The sequence below is a fragment of the Triticum aestivum genome, chromosome 7A (genome assembly GCF_018294505.1).
Source record: "Triticum aestivum cultivar Chinese Spring chromosome 7A, IWGSC CS RefSeq v2.1, whole genome shotgun sequence".
NCBI lineage: Eukaryota > Viridiplantae > Streptophyta > Magnoliopsida > Poales > Poaceae > Triticum > Triticum aestivum.
The window spans coordinates 723254614-723276558 of NC_057812.1; the positions used below are offsets into that span (position 1 = coordinate 723254614).

Genomic DNA, 21945 nt, shown 5'->3' on the forward strand with positions numbered 1-21945 from the left:
AGAGCCAAGGAAGAGAGCAGTCGCTTCCAGGGGCAGAGGCAGGAATCGTAAATTTATGATCTTGAGGGGGGCCCGATTAAGAAAACATAACAAAAAAAATTACTGTTCACGCCCAAAATACAAAGAAGCTATGGTTCCGTCAGTTTTTTTTCTATGATGCAGTGAAAGATGACTGCAGGTTCGACGGCTATGTTCCGCTGCTCATGCAGAGTGAGGGAAATTGAAGGCCGTCGAGTTGCTGGTGAGCCATCACGTCATGGATGAATATGCTGTCAATCCAATGACTATCCGAGCTGCTGCAAGGGCTGGACTGAGACATTGCAGTTCATTTTGCAGAATTAGAGTGCTGGACACTCATGGTGCTATTTTTGCGGTTACATGTTCATAATTTTTGTGGAATTCATTCGTACCTTTCGAATTTATTTCATAGATTTTGTGTGTGCATGTGCACAACTTCATAGGTCTGGTGCTTCTAGCAAACTTTATATTTTTAGTTTTTTTGAGTGAATTTTTTTTTAGTGTTGTTCATGTAAATGTTGTGAAGAACTTTGTGGTCCAATGGTTTGAACTTTCTTTCAGTACTCAGAAGTTGAAAATTTGGTTCAGTAATCGAAATAATCCAAATTTTTTAGCCTGGGTTTGATTAGTGTTCAGATTTGTATTTGAAGACATTTTTCAATATTTGGAATATGGATTTTCATCTGTGAATTATGTGGAAAAAAATATTGAAATAGTGTTTCTGAATTTATTGAAATGGTTGAAACGGGTGTTTATGAAATTGGTGAAATAATTGAAATAGGTTCAATATCGTTTCCTGAAGTTAGTGAAATGATTGAACTAGATAATGAAATTGTTGGAATATACACAATTTTGTGATTTGTCACTGCTATTTTTACTAATACAATAGATCTTAGTGTGTTTTTTTCTAAATGAAAAACAAAAAGTACAGTGGATTGAAAAGTTAGTAGAAAACTAATGCAAACAAGGAAAAACCAGTAATAAAGAAAACCAAAACAAAAACTCTCTCGGCGGCTACAGGACTTGGTAGGCCCAGTAGCGCCGCGCCAGAGAGTTAACTTGATGTTGGAGGAAGCCTACTAAGCAGCGCCGAAAGGTCGAACTGGGCCGGTAAGTGTTGCCATCTTGTTTATTTTAGCTGGGCTGATTTCGCCCTTGAAGACCACGTCATCATCTCAGCCAGCCCATCATCCTGCGTGGTGTACTTCCTCCTCGCCCTGCTCTCTTGCCTGTTCGTTTCACCCGATCGAGGTTTGCTCCTTCTCCCCAAAATCCAGATGCCGGCGACGACGACGGAGCTAGCTGCCGGCGCGAGCAATGCGCCGGGACGGATCTAAGCAATCCAACAGCGCCTCGGCCGCACGCGTCTGAGCTGCTGGGCGGGCGCGCTGTCCCGGCCCGGACGACGTGCTTCTCTGGCGGCACCGATTGCTGGTAATGCTCCCGTTCACCGCCCCCATCGACTTTACACTTTCTATACTTGATTGATCTGAATCAAAATCTGAAAACGAGTAGTGTTTCCCAGTTTTCACGATTTTAGTCTGCTTGGCCGTCTTCATTTATATATGCAACTCCGGCTGATCGAGTCACAGCCAGCTGGTAGGCGGGTCCGGTCTCATGTTGTTAAATGTGAAGTCTTGTCTGACTAGTCTTCTTAAGTATGTTTGAATTTGTACTTGTTCACCTCATATTGCACATACTTAATGAACGCCTCTTCTTGTCACTCTCTTCATTTCTATACAACCCCAGGCAGCTGGTAGGTGGCCCCAGTCTCATCTACTTGCGTGTTTCTTGAGGGTGTCTGCTGCTAACACGCAACTACAAAGGATAATGAACGGATATTTTAGCGCTGACCTGCAGTTGTTCTTTGGCTCGACTTGTCAGCATTACATGCACCATACTTAGCTCAAGTTGTTAAATGTGTAGCCTTGTCTGTTTAGTCCTTTTAATTACATCGTCTAATTTTGGACTCGATCACCCACCTGATATAACCCATACTTAATGGCTCTTTTGCCCCTATATCTTCATCCCTATGCAACCCCAACGAGCTGCTAGTAGCTAGGTGGATCCAGTCTCATCTTCTTACGCCTCTCCTCTGAGTCAATTGCAAGAAACCACCATATTTGTAGCTAGGTTTGCAGAAAACCACCAACTCGTTAATCCGCTGCAAAAAACACCGCAAAATCACTTAAGTCGTTGCAAAAAGCACTGATCGGGTGATTTAGCCCATTTGATCGCTTTCTGACAAGGGGGCCTGGCTGTCAAGAGCTGACTTGGCAAAAACATTGACACACACACCCCGTATACCTTTTAAAAAGTGCAATCAGCCCCCTCGGTGTGGACAACCTCAGCGCACTGGCCCTGCTGTCCGGTAGGCACGGCGGCGCCCTCGTCGGCATCGGAGACGGGTACGACCGCGGTAGAGGACGAGGAGGCGGCTGGGGTGTGCGCATTTTCGAGGTGTTGGCCTGCCGGTGCTGCAGTGATGTGGAGCACGCGTTGGGAGCCGAAGCGGAGGAGCGGCAGCCTCCTCTAATGTGGTCGACGAAGAGAGTGGAGGGGGAGGAGGCAATGAGCTCCACCTGCTCGAAAAGTTGTTCCTGTCGCCCTCCTCCATTGAAGAGGATGAGCTCGAGCCGGAGGCCGCTCTGGCGCAGCCACGACAGAAGCGCTCGCGGCATCTGCGCCATCGAGGGAGGGCAGCGGGTGGGCTTCCGGCGGCGGCGACATGAGCCAGTGGGGGCGGCGCGGCGACGTGATCCGGCGGCGGCGACGGGAGCTAGTGGGGGTGGCGTGGCGACGGGATCCAGCGGCGGCGACGGGAGCCCGTGGGGGCGGCGCGGCGACGGGAGCCAGTGGCGGCGGCGACGGGAGCCCGTGGGGGCGGCGCGGCGACGGGAGCCAGTGGCGGCGGCGACGGGAGCCCGTGGGGGCGGCGCGGCGGCGGCGACCGGAGCACGTGGGGGTGGCGCGGCAAGGGAGCTGGCGGCGGCGACCGGAGCACGTGGGGGCGGCGCGGCGACGGGAGCCGGTGGGGGTGGTGCGGCGACGGGAGCCGGTGAGAGCTGATTGGAGCAAGGCACGGGGATTGGGAGGAAGGGTTTGATTGCTTTTCATTTTTAGATACATGGGTGTGTATGACATTTGATTGCCAAGTCAGCACCTTACAACTCGGTCCTACCTGTCAGAAAGTGATTAAATGAGCCAAATCACCCGATCAATGCATTTTGCAACAACTTAAGTGATTTTGTGGTGTTTTTTACAACGGATTAATGAGTTGGTGGTTTTTTGCAAACCTAGCCACAAATGTGGTGGTTTTCTGCAATTGACTCCCTATCCTCTACTCGGATTTTCCTTGACTACAGATAATCCTTGCAGATTGATCTTCCAGGTTAGTGCCTCAGTTCTTTACTTGGTCAAATACTTTGGATAATCATTAACCAGCCTTCACTTTGACAGTTCGTATATGCTCTTTTCAATTCTATCATGATGCTTTCAGATCTGAAAAAGAGACAAACATGTCTTGTTGCTATGTACTACCTCCGTGTCTAATTGTAGACGTTTTGGCAATTTAAATTGAACTGCCAAAACGTCTTATATTTAGGAACAGAGGGTGTACCTTCTTAATTATGAATATGTATTTTTCTTACTAGCATGTACATGAATTTCTCAGAGATCGCTAGTAATATAAGGCTGTTATTTGTCAAATTCTTTTGATAACAATCAACTGACCTTCACTTTTACATGCCTTCATTTGAATTCGACCTATGACACTTCCAGATCTGAAAAACAGATGAAACACAACCTTTATCTTTGCGGGAAGATGAAACTCGACTTGTTAAGTAGCTTGTTAATTATGAATAAGATATGTACTTGCGTACTATGAATATACACTAATTTCCGCTACAGTAAGGCCTTTAACATGCACTTTAACTGTTTCTAGTGACAAATTTCGTTATCAAAGTTTCTAATTAAGTGACAAACATTCCAAGAAACATGGAAATTTCATATTTTCTTTAGAAAATAAGTTTTTTTTTCTATCCAGTTTCATAGAGAAGTTGAATAGAACAACAAGAAAAAGCAAAACAAAAGAAAGGAGCATATGTACTTCTCTATGATCAACACTTAACAACCGATCATTTTGAATGGACTTAAAAAAGATAGGATCAAATTCCCCCATATGTTACTGCTAGCTGGACCTGTCATGTCCGCCATAACATGAATCTCACCCTAATCTCTACTTGTTAAATGTGAACTATTGTCTCTTAAATTTGGTCTTCCAAATTGCAAGTTAGACTGAAACTCAACCGATGTCGCCATACCTAACATCGTGTCTGCTAGCCTTCCGCTAGCTCTCACCTACCGTACGCGGTTACCTTTCCCTGGCTGGACATGTCAGCCATCACATGCATCACCGTAGCCTAATCACCGTGTTAATTGTCAATTATAGTCTGCTTAGCCGTCTTCATTTATATATATGCTACTCTGGCTGATCGAGTCACAGCCAGCTGGTACACGGGTCCGGTCTCATGTTGTTAAATGTGAAGTCTTGTCTGTTTCATCTTTTTAAGTATGTCTGAATTTGGACTTGTTCACCTAATATTTCTAACACGCAACTACAAAGGATATTTTAAATTCTCGCTATATTTTAGCGCTCACCTACTGTGGTTCTTTGGCTCGACCTGTGAGAAGTGCATGCATCATCCTTATCTCAATTAGTTAAATCTGTGGCCATGTTTGTTTAGTCTTTAATTGACATCTAATTTGTCCTTGGTTACCCACCTGATATCACCCGTACTTAATGCCTCTTTTGCCTCTATATCTCCATTCCTATGCAACCCCAAGCAGCTGCTGGTAGGTGGATCCAGTCTCATCTTCTTGTGCCTCTCCTATGTTTCTTGAGTATAGCTGAATCCCCGCAGATTGATCTTCCAGGTTAGTGCTTTTGGTTCTTACTTGTCAAATTCTTTTGATAACAACCAACTGGCCTTAATTCTTGCACGCCTTCTTCCGAATTCCACCTTTGACACTTCCAGATCTGAAAAACAGATGAAATACGACCTTTTTCTCTGCGGGGAGATGAAATGAAACACGACTTGTTAACTAGCTAGTTAATTATGGATCAAATATGTACTTGCATACTAACATGTAGACATATTCTGCTACAGTAATGCTATTAACATGGGACTCCCTTTTGGCTCTTGGGCTCAGATGAGCCCGGGGTGGAACAGGAAATCTGTTAAAATAGTAAACATGTTCAAAAAATTCTGAACTTTTTTGTGGTGAAAGATGCTTGAGTGTGTGATGTCCGTGCCAAATTTCAGCGCATTTGAACATCTATTTTATCTTTCTCCTTCTATTCCCGAGTCTAATTTTCATTTTATTTTCTTAAAATGCACTAAAATTTAAAATATTTTACTTATTTTTATGAACAGTACAAGGCAACAACTTTTTATTTTGCATGCATTACTAATGCTAACATCATATTTTTTGTTGTGTTCTTGGGAATAGATTTCTAGAAGATTTTGGGCCTTGGCTTTTTATAGTATTTTTCCCAGGACCTGCAACGCTCTTGTTTGCAGGTGTATAAGCTTTAACATGATGCACATAAAATAATCTTTTAGAATTCTTAAAATGCATAAGTTGATAGTGCATAGTGTGAAATTGATTGCACATCAGATACATCATACATGGATCGTGAGGTCCTGGAGCGTATACTTGATGGAAGAGAGAATCCGAGAAATCTATCACTCGCACTTTTGAAGGATGTCACAGAAAATTTCTCGGAGGATCGAGAAATCGGCCACGGTGGATTTGCAACTGTTTATAAGGTAACATTATTGTTTACCATAAATTAGGCATATGTCATATAGAGATCACTCTTGGAATTGGTATATTGACTTGAGCAGTGTTTGAGGTAGCACTGGTAGAAAAAGGGCATATAGTCCCGGTTCGTAAGGGCCTTTAGTACCAGTTCCTGAACCGGGACTAAAGGGTCGGTACTAATGCCCCGACCCTTTAGTCCCGGTTCAATCCAGAACCGGGACTGATGGGCCTCCACGTGGGCAGTGCGCAGAGCCCAGGCAGGAGACCCTTTGGTCCCGGTTGGTGGCACCAACCGGGACCAATAGGCATCCACGCGTCAGCATTTCTGTGACTGGGGTTTTTGTTTTTTTTGAAGGGGAGGGGTTGGGGGGTTTTGGGGGGTTAATTTAGGTGTTTCATATATTGTGTTAGCTAGCTATAATAAATAAAGAGAAGTGTCCTCTCTTATGTCCGTGCTTGGTCGACGCTACGTACTATACATACGTATAGAGAGGACTAGACACGCTAGCTAGCTAGTAAGCAATCGAAGGAAACAGAAGATCGTCATGAACATATATGCATACAGAGAGAAGTGATATCGACCACCTCTCCTTCTCCGAGAGATTGGTCGAACAACAAGTTCTCGTATATCTATCCGACACTACCGGCTACATATATACAATAATTATCTCTTACAAATATAATCATACGGACTCATGGTTCACATAGTATTCTCCGTCTTCAGCGATCACGTGGTCAAGAAAGAATGCCGCCAATTCCTCTTGAATTGCTCGCATGCGAGCTGGTGCTAGGAGTTCATCCCGCTTTCGAAACATCTAATTTGAAGAAGGGGGTCAATACATATATATATATATATAAATGAATGAAACTCAACACAAATGATGGTAATAAAATAAAATTGTGAATGTTGTTATTTACGTACTTCATATTGTTCGTCAGAGTACCCGCCCCGCTCACAGGTCGTGTGGCGGATGGACTCGCAGACGTAGTATCCACAAAAATCATTCCCTTGTTCCTGCCACAACCACTTTACAAGAAATAGAGGTCAATCAAACTGATAAGCAAGAATGCTAAATGGTATTGATGAAACTAGCGCTTGAATCACTAGCTAGGAGATGCGCGGAACATGCTACTATAGTACTTACTTTTAGGAGTCTAAATTCCAGCTCCTTCGGCAGTCCCGGAACTTTTCTGGTGAATTTTCTCCAAACCCTGCCGGACAAAGAAAACAATTACTTGATATCAGGAAATGGTGGATAATGATCGATTTAACATACTTCTTGAGGATTTCAGTCATGTCCGCATACTCCTGGGGATCTTTTCGTTTAGAGTCCAGGACAGTTAGTACTCCCCGCTCAAGCCTAATCTCTAGGAGAATATAATGATACCTGTGCACGCATGCATAACTCATCAATTACATTACTATAACCTGGACTAATATATAAGGGAAACCAAATATGCACAAGACAGTAACACTCACTTGAAGTTGCAAGGAAAGAGTATTATATCTTTGTTTTCATTTTTTTGAATGATCGTAGCAAGTTGTCCTCGGTATCTTCAGGACGATGTTGAACCTCAGTTGCATCTATGAGATATGTGTTAACGAACCCAATATCACCGATTTGTCTTTTCTTCAATTCGGCGATCTTCAATCTGCATAATATAGTGAGGATAATTATAAATACATGCAATGAAAGAGATGAGCTATATAGAGAGACTTAATGACAGAAGTAGTAGTACTTACAGACAGTAGCAGGTGACCGTTGTTTTATCGAGGGCCAATTGATTGAAAAACTGATAGAACTCCTCAAATGGAATAGGCAACAGTTCAATTCCAACGAGGTCATGCTCCGGTTTAACTCTCACATACAAAGTATTCCTCCCCTCAGACTCTCTGCAGATTTTCAAGTACCAATCATGTAATCTTCGCATCATCATTGTTAAAGATTTTTCATCTTTGACGAGAGGCTTCCCGTACTCGTATCTGTGTATCTGCACCTCCATGGGATCATAATGTACATCGTCGGGCAGGTAATCATCAACATTGCAATAACCGGGCACCATCCTCGGATCGACGATGTCGCTAGGCACCTTGAGCGGGGGGCACGATTGCTTCGCTTGTTCGCCGAGCTGGGCAATTTGTTTCCCAGCTGCTCGTCATTCTTTCAGCCTTTGATCACTGACTGTACTTCCCGACCGCTCCGCTTCGGCCCATGTCTTTGCAATAATGCGCTCATAGTTGCCTTTCGGCGGAGACTTGGATGGTTTTGCCAGGGCAGCCAGAGTGCGCTTCACTTTCACCGGATCTACCTTCTCCTCCGGAGGTGGATGTCTCTTTGCTTTCAACCCTTGAAACCAGTCATCCACTTCGGTTCGCGCGATCTTCGTGTTCTCCTCCGGGGTCCTCTCGTATGGTAACTTCTCTGGAGTCTTTAGAGAAGGACCGAATTTGTAAGTCCTCCCGCCTCTAGTTGTACTGCTAGACACCGACCGAGCAGACGGAGCGGTTGTCTTCTTTACTTGCTTAAGAGGCGGAGGAGAAGGACTACGATGCGCCGAAGCAGCTGGAGCGGCGGCAGGTCTCTTCCGCCCTTGCTGACGAGGCGGAGAAGGAGGAGGCTGGCTGCTCGGGCATGTCGGCGCAGGCGGAGAAGGAGGCGGAGTGCCGCCACGCGCCGGAGAAGGAGCCGGCCGAGGGCCCTGATCGTCACTCGCCGGAGGAGGAGGCGGTGGAGGAGGCGGAGTGCCCTGACTTGCCGGAGGAGGAGGAGGAGGTGGAGGCGTCCAGTTCGAAAGGTTGATGAGCTCCTTCCGCCATAGGCATGTACTCTTCAGAGCAGACCCCAGCCGAGTCTCCCCTTCACCGGTAGGGTGGTCAAGCTGGAGGTCCTCAAATCCCTCCGTTATTTCATCCACCATCACCCTAGCATATCCTTCTGGAATCGGCCGGCAGTGAAAAGTTCATCCACCATCACCCTAGCATAAGAAGAAGAAGAAGAAGAAGAAGAAGAAGAAGAAGAAGAAGAAGAAGAAGAAGAAGAAGAAGAAGAAGAAGAAGAAGAAGAATTCTTCTTCTCCTCTATTCCTTTCTTCTTCTCCTCTTCCTTTTCTTCCTCTCCTCTTCTTCTCCTTTTTCCTCTTCTTACTTTCCTTTTTCCTCTCCTAAATATATAAAACTTTTCTAAAAATGAAAGTAACCTAAAATGTACTAAATCAGAGAACATATATAGATAATCCTTTTCTAAATATTTAAACCTAACTTTTGCATATATGAACATATATACACAGAGAACATAAAAACATATATACATTTTTATACAAAAGAAAAATACAAAATACAAACATATATATAAATTTTTTTTTGAAAAGAAGCAATATACACAATACATATATGCATAATATACACAAAGAGGCAATATACACAAGCATATATAATATATAAAAAAACAGGGGAGGGGCGCCGGCCGGACCAACGGGCAGGGCGACGGCGACGGTGACGGGCGGGCTGCGGCGACGGTGACGGGTGGGGCGGGGCAACGGCGACGGGCGGGGCGAGGCGACGACGACGGGCGGGGCAGGGGCGACGACGACAGGTGGGGCAGGGGCGACGGTGCGGGAGACGCCGGCGACGCGGCGCGGGGCGATGGGGAGGGTGCCGGAGATGGCGCACGCAGCGACGAGGAGGAGGCCGGAAACGGCGCTAGCAGCGACGGGAACAAGGCCTGCGGCGGCACGGGGCGACGGCGACGGGGAGGGTGTCGGTTGGTGCCACGAACCGTGACCAATGCCCCCTTTAGTCCCGGTTGGTGCCACCAACCGGGACCAATGGCCTTGTGCTGCCCCGCGCCCAAAAGTTTAGTCCCACATCGCTAGCTGAAGGGCGCCGACACTTGTTTGTAAGCGCTGGTGTGCCTCCCCATTTGATCTCCTCTCTAATCACTAGTAGAAAACAGGGCTATGGTCCAGGCCGGCTTAGCCCATTAGTCCCGGTTCAGTGTAGAACCGGGAGCAATGTGGGCATTGGTCCCGGTTCGTGAGCCCAGGGGGCCGGCCGGGCCACGTGGGCCATCGGTCCCGGTTCGTTTGGACCTTTTGGTCCCGGTTGGTGGGACGAACCGGGACCAATGTGCCTCGCTCCTGGCCCACCACCATTGGTCCCGGTTGGTGGCTTGAACCGGGACCAAAGGCTTCCCTTTAGTCCCGGTTCATGTCATCAGCCGGGACCAATGAGGTGCCTATATATACCCCCTCGCGCAAGAGCAGAGCACAGTGCTCTGTTTTTTCTGGCCGAGGGGGAGAGGGCTTTGTGGTGCTCTAGCTCACCTCCTATGCACATGAGGTGTTCGATGGAATGCCCGAGCCACACTACTTAAGCTTTCTCCTCTCGAAGCTCGACCTCCAAGCTCCATTTTCCTCGAGATTTGTCTAGATTTAGCGGTCCGTCACGCCCCGTCCCCGTCTTCACCGCCATCGATCACCCGCGCCGATCTCATCACCGACACCACCGTGGTGAGCCTCTTGTTCTTATCTTCTTTCTGAAAGAAAAAATATTCTTACTTGTATGTTTAGATAGATACTTGTATCATTTTCTTACATTTATTATTTGCATCTTATATAGTGCGATGGTTTTGGTATCCGCCCCCGTCGGCCCTCGTCCTGTCTATGATTCGGATTTGGTATGTATATTATCTTTATAACTATTGGTTCATTTATTGTTTATGAAAATTATGCCGACCAACGTGACATAGATTTTATTTATCTAGGATGTATGTGAATCGGAAATGCCAACCGACCCTATTGTCGAGAGGTTAAATTTAGTTGAAGAAGAAAACAATTTGTTGAAGGAAAAAATATAAAAAATTGAGGAGGAGAAGATGATATTGGAGGTGCATGTTGCGGATGACGTCGATGATCACAAGATCAAGATGGATGCAATGCGCTTGAGGATTAGAAAGATTAGAAAATATGTCATTCATACCGAGGCTTGGTATCATTATGCCGTTGGATCAATTGTTACCTTGGTTGCGATTATGATCGCATTTGTTTTCGCATTGAAATGTTTTACATAGTTTCAATGTATGGTTTAATTAATTAGATGCTCTGGAGAGCTATATGTTGTTAGATGAGAACTATGTATGCACTTTGGTTTTAATGTGATGATGAACTTCTATTAATTTGGACACTTAATTATATATAATGCACGCAGATGAACCGGCAATGGATGTACGGTGACAGACACACCCCCGAGTACATTAAGGGCGTGCATGAGTTTCTCGATGCGGCTGAGGCAAACAAGCAGAATGGTTTTATGTGTTGTCCATGCACTGAATGTGGGAATACGAGGTCTTACTCTAACCGGAAAATCCTTCACTCCCACCTGCTTTACAAGGGTTTCATGCTACACTATAATGTTTGGACGAGGCATGGAGAAATAGGGGTTATGATGGAAGACGGCGAAGAAGAAGAGTACGATGACAACTATGTGCCCCCTGAATACGATGATGCTGCAACGGGGGGAGCTGGTGAAGATCAAGAGGAACCAGACGATGTGCCCAATGATGCTGCCACGGGTGAAGCTGCTGAAGATCAAGAGGAACCAGACGATGTGCCCGATGATGATGATCTCCGCCGGGTCATTGTCGATGCAAGGACGCAATGCATTAGTCAAAAGGAGAAGCTGAAGTTCGATCGCATGTTAGAGGATCACCAAAAAGGGTTATACCCCAATTGCGAAGATGGCAACACAAAGCTCGGTACCGTACTGGAATTGCTGCAGTGGAAGGCAGAGAATGCTGTGGCTGACAAAGGATTTGAGAAGCTACTGAAAATATTGAAGAAGAAGCTTCCAAAGGATAATGAATTGCCCGACAGTACATACGCAGCAAAAAAGGTCGTATGCCCTCTAGGATTGGAGGTGGAGAAGATACATGCATGCCCTAATGACTACATCCTCTACCGCGGTGCATACAACGATCTGAACACATGCCCGGTATGCGGTGCGTTGCGGTATAAGATCAGACGAGATGACCCTGGTGATGTTGACGGCGAGCCCCTCAGGAAGAGGGTTCCTGCGAAGGTGATGTGGTATGCTCCTATAATACCACGGTTCAAACGTCTGTTCAGAAACGAAGAGCATGCCAAGTTGATGCGATGGTACAGTGAGAACCGAATGAAAGATGGGAAGTTGAGAGCACCCGCTGACCGGTCGCAGTGGAGAAATATCGAGAGAAAGTACTGGGATGAGTTTGCAAAGGACCCAAGGAATGTATGGTTTGCTTTAAGCGCGGATGGCATTAATCCTTTCGGGGAGCAGAGCAGCAATCACAGCACCTGGCCCGTGACTCTATGTATGTATAACCTTCCTCCTTGGATGTGCATGAAGCGGAAGTTCATTATGATGCCAGTTCTCATCCAAGGCCCTAAGCAACTCGGCAACGAAATTGATGTGTACCTAAGGCCATTAGTTGAAGAACTTTTACAGCTGTGGAATGGAAACGGTGTACGTACGTGGGATGAGCACAGACAGGAGGAATTTAACCTTAAGGCGTTGCTGTTCGTGACCATCAACGATTGGCCCGCTCTCAGTAACCTTTCAGGACAGACAAACAAAGGATACCACGCATGCACGCATTGTTTAGATGACACTGAAAGTATATACCTGGACAAATGCAGGAAGAATGTGTACCTGGGCCATCGTCGATTTCTTCCGACCAACCATCAATGTCGAAAGAAAGGCAAGCATTTCAAAGGTGAGGCAGATCACCGGAAGAAGCCCGTCATGCGCACCGGTGATCACGTGCTTGCTATGGTCAATGATTTACACTACGTAATCTTTGGAAAGGGTCCCGGTGGACTAGCTGTTCCGAATGACGCTGAGGGACACGCACCCATGTGGAAGAAGAAATCTATATTTTGGGACCTACCCTACTGGAAAGACCTAGATGTCCGCTCCTCAATCGACGTGATGCACGTGACGAAGAACCTTTGCGTGAACCTGCTAGGCTTCTTGGGCGTGTATGAGAAGACAAAAGATACACCTGAGGCACGAGAGGACCTGCAACGTTTGCACGAAAAAGACGGCATGCCTCCGAAGCAGTATAAAGGTCCTGCCAGCTACGCTCTTACGAAAGAAGAGAAAGAAATCTTCTTTGAATGCCTGCTCAGTATGAAGGTCACGACTGGCTTCTCGTCGAATATAAAGGGAATAATAAATATGCCAGAGAAAAAGTTTTAGAACCTAAAGTCTCATGACTGCCACGTGATTATGACACAACTGCTTCCGGTTGCATTGAGGGGGCTTCTACCGGAAAACGTTCGATTAGCCATTGTGAAGCTATGTGCATTCCTCAATGCAATCTCTTAGAAGGTGATCGATCCAGAAATCGTACCAAGGCTAAGGAGTGATGTGGCGCAATGTCTTGTCAGTTTCGAGCTAGTGTTCCCACCATCCTTCTTCAATATCATGACGCACGTCCTAGTTTATCTAGTCGACAAGATTGTCATCCTGGGGCCCGTATTTCTACACAATATGTTCCCCTTTGAGAGGTTCATGGGAGTCCTAAAGAAATATGTCCGTAAACGCGCTAGGCTAGAAGGAAGCATCTTCATGGGCCATCAAATAGAGGATGTTATCTGGTTTTGTGTTGACTTCATTCCTGGCCTTAACAAGATAGGTCTCCCTAAATCACGGTATGAGGGGAGACTGACTGGAAAAGGCACTCTTGGAAGAGACTCAATAATATGCAAGGACGGATATTCTTGGTCTCAAGCACACTACACAGTTCTACAGAACTCTACCTTGGTGACCCCGTATGTCAATGAACACAAGAACAGTCTGCGCTCCAAACACCCGGAGCAGTGCGACGACTGGATTACATGTGAACACATCAGGACTTTCAGCAGTTGGTTGGAAACACGTCTCAGAGGTGACAACACTGTTTGTGATGAGTTGTACTTGTTGTACAGGGGACCATCTTTGACTGTATTGACTTACAAAGGATACGAGATAAATGGAAATACATTTTACACGATCGCCCAAGATCAAAAGAGCACCAACCAAAACAGCGGTGTCCGCTTTGATGCAGCAACCGAGAGCGGAAAGGACACATATTATGGTTACATAGTGGACATATGGGAACTTGACTACGGACCTGATTTTAAGGTCCCTTTGTTTAAGTGCAAATGGGTCAATCTGTGAGGAGGCGGGGTATAGGTAGACCCACGGTACGGAATGACAACAGTGGATTTGAAAAATCTTGGGTACACTGACGAACCGTTCGTCCTAGCCAATGATGTGGCACAGGTTATCTATGTGAAGGACATGTCTACCAAACCGAGAAAAAGAAAAGATAAGGAAGCGAATACATCATACGATGAGCCAAAGCACCACATAGTTCTTTCAAGAAAAAGGGACATCCTGGGAGTGGACGGCAAGACAGACATGTCTGAAGATTATGAAAAGTTTCATGAAATTCCTCCCTTCAATGTCAAGGCTGACCCAAGCATCCTGATAAACAATGAAGATTATCCATGGTTACGGCGCAATAAGCAAATGACACAAGCGAAGAAAAAGTGAAGACTTTCTCCCGCAATAAGCAAATGCTATGTGGGTGAAATTATGATACCATCCCAACTTTCAACTTTTTCAGAGTTCATTTGAAATGCTTTCATGTCTTATGGTTCGAAACTTTGATACTTCGAAAGTGATTGTCCATTTTGTACACGAAGTGCATCAAGTTTTTGTCGTAACCCTCTCTACTTTTTGGAACATGCTATGTGGGTGAAATGATGATACCATGCCAACTTTCAACCTTTTCAGAGTTCATTTTGAAATGCTTTCCAATTTCAGAGTCATTTAGCTCAAAGAATGAATTAATAGCAAACAAAATGAACTACAAAACTTTTATGAAAATAAAAACAATCAATTAAAATATTATGTTATGGTCAACTAAAATAAAACTATAATATTCTTCAATAGCAAAAAGAATATAATTTTTGTGACCTAAAATCGAACTATAAGTATTTAATTGTAAGTATAAATAAAAAATAAATAGCAAAGAAGAAAAAAATTTCTATTTTTATAGTAAAGTTATTCATAAACTAGTGATTCACACAAATTTTATAAAATTCCAATTTAAACTATTCAAAATTTTAAAACTAATGGCATTACCAGAAAGTTTATAATTTTTGTGACCTAAAAGCAAAAAGAAATCACTAAAAAACTATAAGTATTTAGTTGTAAGTATAAATAAAAAATAAATAGAAAAAAAATTCTATTTTTATAGTAAAGTTATTCATAAACTAGTGATTCACACAAATTTTTAAAAATTCAAATTTAAACTGTTCAAAATTTAAAACTAATGGCACTAACAGAAAGTTTATAATTTTTGTGACCTAAAAGCAAAAAGAAATCACTAAAAAACTATAAGTATTTAGTTTTAAGTAGAAATAAAAAAATAAAAAACCAAAAAAATGTAGAAATAAAAAAGGAAAAACAAAAAAAATGCCTCCTACTGGGCCTCCACGGCCTGAATACGACTAGAAACCCTACATGGGCCAGGATTCAGGCCCGCAGAAGGCCCAATAGGCCCACAGGCAGTAGCAAGTTTAGGCCCGAAAGCCTGCATTAGAGAGGAGCTCGAATGGGTAGGAACACCAGCGCTTATAAACCAGTGCCGGCGCCCTTCAACTAGCGATGTGGGACTAAACTTTTGGGCTCGGGGCAGCAAAGGCCATTGGTCCGGTTGGTGGCACCAACCGGGACTAAAGGGGGCATTGGTCCCGGTTCGTGGCACCAACCGTGACCAATGCCCCCCTTTAGTCCCGGTTGGTGCCACCAACCGGGACCAAAGGCCGCCGCTTCCCGCCCTTTGGGCTGCTGAAAATTGGCCTTTGGTCCCGGTTGGTGGCACCAACCGGGACTAAAGGGGGGCATTGGTCACGGTTTGTTTCACGAACCGGGACCAATGCTCTGGCTATATAAGCCAATACTTGTGAAATTCTCGATTCAGTTCGATCGATCTCCTCGTCCTCTCCTCCGACGACGCCGCCAGGCTGCTCCTCGTCCTCGTCGCCGCCGAGCCCTCCGTGAGCCCGCGCCGTCCTCGTCGCCGGCATCCCTGAGCCCGCCGCCCTCGTCCCCGTCGCCGCGTGCCTCCCCGAGCCCGCCTCCTTGTCCCCGGACGTCACCGCGTGCCGCCCGGCCCGAGGCTGCCGTCCCCGTCACCGCGTGCCGCCCCGAGCCCGCCGTCCTCGTCGCCGGACTCCAGCCATCGCCGCCCACCTCAATGTGAGGCCCCCTCTCAAGTGCCACTCTTGCGCCCGAGCGCCCTTGCTCCGCCCCTGCTCCATGGTCGCCGCCGGCCCCGATGCATTCAAGAGTAGAAGGAGAGGAGAAGTAGAGGAGAGGAGAAGTGGAGCAGCAGCAACGCGCTGTCCACTTTTCTGAATTTTTTGGAATTTCTGAATTTTTTGTCCATATAGAAGGTGTTTGATGAAATGCTAGATGGCTTTGGGCATTTTTGGAATTTAAAAAAAAATTGTGGTGAGGTACTGATGCAAGACAAAGGCGATGGCAAAATTTCAGAATTTTTGGAGAGGTTTAGAATAGGTTTTCAACAAGTTATTTGAATCCGATTCAAATTTCATTTGAATGAAATTTGAAAATTTTGAACTATGGATCAGAATATGCTAAATATGTCAAAAATGTTTTTTTATATGATGTTTTTTTTCATATATGTATTCATTTTTTTATTTAGGTTGTTAATTAGTAGATATCGATTTTAGGTTAGTGTAGAGGAAAAAGTAAAATAAGGAAAAGGAAGAAAAGAGGAAGAAGGAAGAAGAAGAAGAAGAAAAGGAAGGAGTGGAAAAAGGAAAATAAGAAGAGGAAGACTTCTTTTTTTTCTTCGATCTTCTCCTCTATTTTGTTCATGGATATATGCTAAAGAAACCGAGGGGGGTGATAGATGATGATGAGGGGTCGAGAGTGGGACGAGAGGTCGAGAGGTGTCGAGGGGAGAAAAAATATGTTATCAGGGACGAGGGTCATCGAGGGGTCGAGAGAGGGACGAGGGGTCGAGAGAACTAAATAAGAAGAAGAAGAGGAGAGGAAGACGAGGAGAAATAAATAAGAAGAAGAAAAAAGAAGAAAAAGAAGAGGAGAAGAAGAAAGGAATAGTGGAGAAGAAGAGAAAATAGAATATATTCTATTTTCTCTTCTTCTCCACTATTCCTTTCTTCTTCTCCTCTTTTTTTCTTCTTTTTTTCTTCGACACGTGGGGGGGGGGTCGAGAACGTCGGACATTCATGAGAGAGGCGAGGAAGAAGGGGAAGAAGAGGGAGAAGAAGAGGAGAGGAAGAAGAGGAAGTCTTCTCCTCTATTCTTTCTTCTCTTCTTTTTTCTTCTTCTTCTTCCTCTTTATTTTATCGGGAACGAGGGTCGTCGAGAGGGTCGCCGAGCGGTAGAGGAGAAACCCTAAATAGAAAGTATCGTCGGTGTGAGATACATGTACCGTCGGTGTCGGACACTACACCCACATCCCACAAGTGGCGCGGGCTTCGACGCCCACGTCACTTGTGGGACGTGGATGTAGTGTCCGACACCGAAGGCCACATGTATCTCACACCCACGATACTTGCTAGCTATTTAGGGTTTCCTCTACCGAAAAGAAGAGGAGAAATAAATAAGAAGAAGAAAAAAGAAGAAAAAGAAGAGGAGAAGAAGAAAGGAATAGTGGAGAAGAAGAGAAAATAGAATATATTCTATTTTCTCTTTTCTCCACTATTCCTTTCTTCTTCTCCTCTTTTTTTCTTCTTTTCTTCTTCTTCTTCTTCTTCTTCTTATTCTTATTAGCCGGAAGTAGAGAGAGGTTTCCTAGTGTCAAAGTATTGAAGAAATCCATGCCTTCATCATTAGCCGGAAGTAACCAGGGCATGTTGGTACGAAGTTCTGCAAAGTTGTTCTGGAATGGAGTCCCGGATAGAATAATCCGCCTTTTGGTACGAATTCAGCAAAGGCCTTCCAAATAGCGATATTCGGAAGGCTCTTGCTGAACTTTGTACCAAAAAGCGAATTATCCTATCTGGGACTCCGTTCCAGAACAACTTTGAAGAGCTTCGTACCATCATGCACATGTTACTTTCGCCTAATGATGAAGACATGGTTTTGTTGAATCCCTTGACACTAGGCAACCTCCCGACCCCTCGGCGATCCTATCGAACATGAGAGGAAGAAGAGGATAAAAAAGAAGAGGAAGAAGAAAAAAAAGAGGAGAAGAAAGAATAGAGGAGATCTTCTCCTCTATTCTTTCTTCTCCTCTTATTTTTCTTCTTCTTCCTCTTTTTTTATCGGGAACGAGGGTCGTCGAGGGACATAGATGTAGTGTCGTCGTTGTCGATATATACCCCCTCCCGATAGCTTACTATGATTAGGTAGCTAGTTCTACGTTTGGCACTAATATATCCATCTGTCATGTTTGAATAATAATTGCCATGTTGTAAATATTTGTAGAAACTATGGACACCGCCCTAGACGAAGCAACAAAAGAAGCGTTGTTGAGGGACATAATCGCAGAAGGAAGTGATGCCATCTCGTTGTTTCTCAACGAAACCGATGGTCTGGAAGGAGAGGGTGAACAAGCTGGCTACGGTGACCTAATGCCGGTGCAAGAAGAAGAACATGAGGACGGCTCCGGTGACCCAATGCCGGTGCAAGAAGGAGACCGTGATGACGGCTCCGGTGACCGAACCGAGTCCGGCCAGGTATATATATTAGTTAAGCCTATGCTGACTAGCTGATTGATGCATTCATTGTTTGGGTATGTACACATATTAATTAAGTCTTTGTTCTTTTTTCTAGCCCTCCGAATCGAGCACAACTTCGGTAAAGAGACGAGGCCCGAAGAAAAAGTTGAGCTCGGATGAAAAGTTTGAGATCATAGCAATCGCGCCCGACGGCCAACCTATTGAACCCCTCCGGACAAAGAGCGCATTTGTTGCTCAGTGCGGGGTTCTGGTTAGGGACAAGATCCCGATAAGCATCCAGCAATGGTTTAAGCCGGCTACAGAAGACCCTGAGGTGTCTTATGTCAATGATATGCAGAAAAATGATCTTTGGACTGAGCTGAAGTCAAATTTCACCCTACCGCCTGAGGATAATCCAGAGAACCCAGTTAAAGAGAAATTAATCAAGTCTTTTGCTCTGAAGAGGATGGCAGAACTATTCAGGAGGTGGAAGAAAGAGCTGAATAAGTTTGTCGAAAATAATGAGACACCAGAATTCAAGGGCAGATATGAGAAGATCAGAGATCACTGGCCCGCATTTGTGGCCCACAAGACATCAGAAAAGAGTAAGAAGATGTCGGCGACAAACAAGCAAAATGCTGCGAAGAAGAAGCTTCACCATCGCACGGGGTCAGGTGGCTACCTCGTAGCCCGGCCTAAGTGGTCCAAGACTGAGAATGATCTGGTTCATAAAGGGATCGAACCAGAGACAATTAACTGGCCAGACCGTTGCCGGACTTGGTTCTTCGGGGCTGGCGGAACACTGGACCCTGTAACAGGGAAGTGCATTTGGACGAACGATCAAATGGACATACCAGTCAGTAAGCTTAAGCAGTATATCGAAGCAGCGCAGGAAGGGACGTTCTTTCCAGACAGAGAGAACGACGAGCTCACAATGGCCCTCGGGAATCCTGAGCACCCTGGACGGACACGAGGCACGCCAGGCTCCATTCCGTGGAAGGTTGGGTTTCCGGACGCAGGCGGTTACAAATCCCATGAGAGGAGGAAAAAAGTGCAGCAGACCCAAATGCAGGCGCTGCAAGCAAGGGTAGACGCGATAGAGGAACGAGAAGCAAATCGCAGCAAACGTACTGCCGAAGCCTCCCCCGAAGCTACCCCGCCATCTCAGCGCAGAAGCAGCGTGGCTTCCACCGAGCTGCTTCAGCCGGAGCATGCCTTGACGGCTCCTGCCAGCTATCCCGTGGATGCTATAACGGAGTCTCAAAATTGCCACCTTATGACGCAATGGATGAATTTGAAGGTCAAGGCGGCTGTTGGCTCTGTTTATCCTACTGAACCCGGCGCAACTTTTCACTGCCGGCCGATTCCAGAAGGATATGCTAGGGTGATGGTGGATGAGATAACGGAGGGATTTGAGGACCTCCAGCTTGACCACCCTACCGGTGAAGGGGAGACTCGGCTGGGGTCTGCTCTGAAGACTCCATGCCTATGGCGGAAGGAGCTCATCAACCTTCCGAACTGGACGCCACCGCCTCCTCCTCCTCCTCCGGCGAGTCAGGGCACTCCGCCTCCACCGCCTCCTCCTCCGGCGAGTGACGATCAGGGCCCTCGGCCGGCTCCTTCTCCGGCGCGTGGCGGCACTCCGCCTCCTTCTCCGCCTGCGCCGACGCGCCCGAGCAGCCAGCCTCCTCCTTCTCCGCCTCGTCAGCAAGGGCGGAAGAGACCTGCCGCCGCTCCAGCTGCTCCGGTGCGTCGTAGTCCTTCTCCTCCGCCTCTTAAGCAAGTAAAGAAGACAACCACTACGTCTGCTCGGTCGGCGTCTAGCAGTACAACCAGAGGCGGGAGGACATACAGATTCGGTCCTTCTCTGAAGACTCCAGAGAAGTTACCATATGAGAGGACCCAGGAGGAGAACGCCGAGATCGCGCGAGAAGAAGTGAAGAAATTCTTTGAAGGGGTGAAAGCAAAGAAACATCCACCTCCGGAGGAGAAGGTAGATCGGGTGAAAGTGAAGCGCACTCTGGCTGCCCTGACAAAACCACCGAAGTCTGATCCGCCGAAAGGAAACTATGACCGCATTATTGGAAAGGAATTTGCCGAAGCGGAGCGGTCGGGATGTACTGTCAGTGATCAAAGGCTGAAAGAACGACGAGCTGGGAAACAAATTGCCCAGCTCGGCGAACAAGCGAAGCAATCGTGCCCCCCGCTCAAGGTGCCTAGCCACAACGTCGATAATGATCCGAGGATGGTGCCCGGTTATAGCAATCTTGCAGATTACCTGCCCGACGAAGTACATTATGAACCCATGGAGGTGCAGATACAAAGATACGAGTACGGGAAGCCTCTCGTCAAAGATGAAAGATCTCTATCAACGATGATGCGAAGATTGCATGATTGGTACTTGAAAATCTGCAGAGACTCTGGGGGGAGGAGTACTTTGTATGTGAAAGTTAAAAAGGAGCATGACCTCGTTGGAATTGATCTGTTGCCTGTTCCATTTGAGGAGTTCTATCAGTTTTTCAATCAATTGGCCCTCGATAAAACAACGGTCGCCTGCTACTGTCTGTAAGTAGTACTACTTCTGTCATTAAGTTTCTCTATATAGCTTAGCTCTTTCATTGCATGTATTTATAATCATCCTCACTATATTATGCAGATTGAAGATCGCCGAATTGAAGAAAAGACAAGTCGGTGATATTGGGTTCATTAACACATATCTCATAGATGCAACTCAGGTTAAACTTCATGCCGCAGCTACCGAGGCCAGCTTGCTACGATCGTTCGTAATAAATCAAAACAAAGATATAATACTCTTTCCTTACAACTTCAGGTGAGTGTTACTGTCTTGTGCGTATTCGGTTTCCCTTATATATTAGTCAAGGTTATAGTAATGTAATTCATGAGTTATGCATGTGTGTGCAGTTTCCACTATATTCTCCTAGAGATTAAGCTTGAGCAGGGAGTAGTAACCGTCTTGGACTCTAAACGAAAAGATCCCAAGGAGTATGCGGACATGACTGAAATCCTCAAGAAGTAAGTTAAATCGATCATTATCCACCATATCAGCAACTTTGTTCATTTCCTGATATCAAGTAATTGTTTTCTTTGTCCGGCAGGGTTTGGAGAAAATTCACCAAAACAGTTCCGGGACTGCCGAAGGAGCTGGAATTTAGACACCCGAAAGTAAGTACTATAGTAGCATGTTCCGCGCATCTCCTAGTGATTCAAGCGCTAGTTTCATCAATACCATTTAGCATTCTTGCTTATCAGTTTGATTGACCTCTATTTCTTGTAAAGTGGTTGTGGCAGGAACAAGGGAATGATTTCTGTGGATACTACATCTGCGAGTCCATCCGC

The 21945-nt window shown here is 45.8% G+C and overlaps 1 pseudogene; it reads left to right on the forward strand.

Annotated features, from left to right (window-relative positions):
- The first annotated feature begins 4827 nt into the window (after positions 1 to 4827).
- LOC123153883 (putative receptor-like protein kinase At4g00960) overlaps positions 4828 to 21945 on the forward strand; it is a 53746-nt pseudogene continuing 36628 nt past the window's right edge.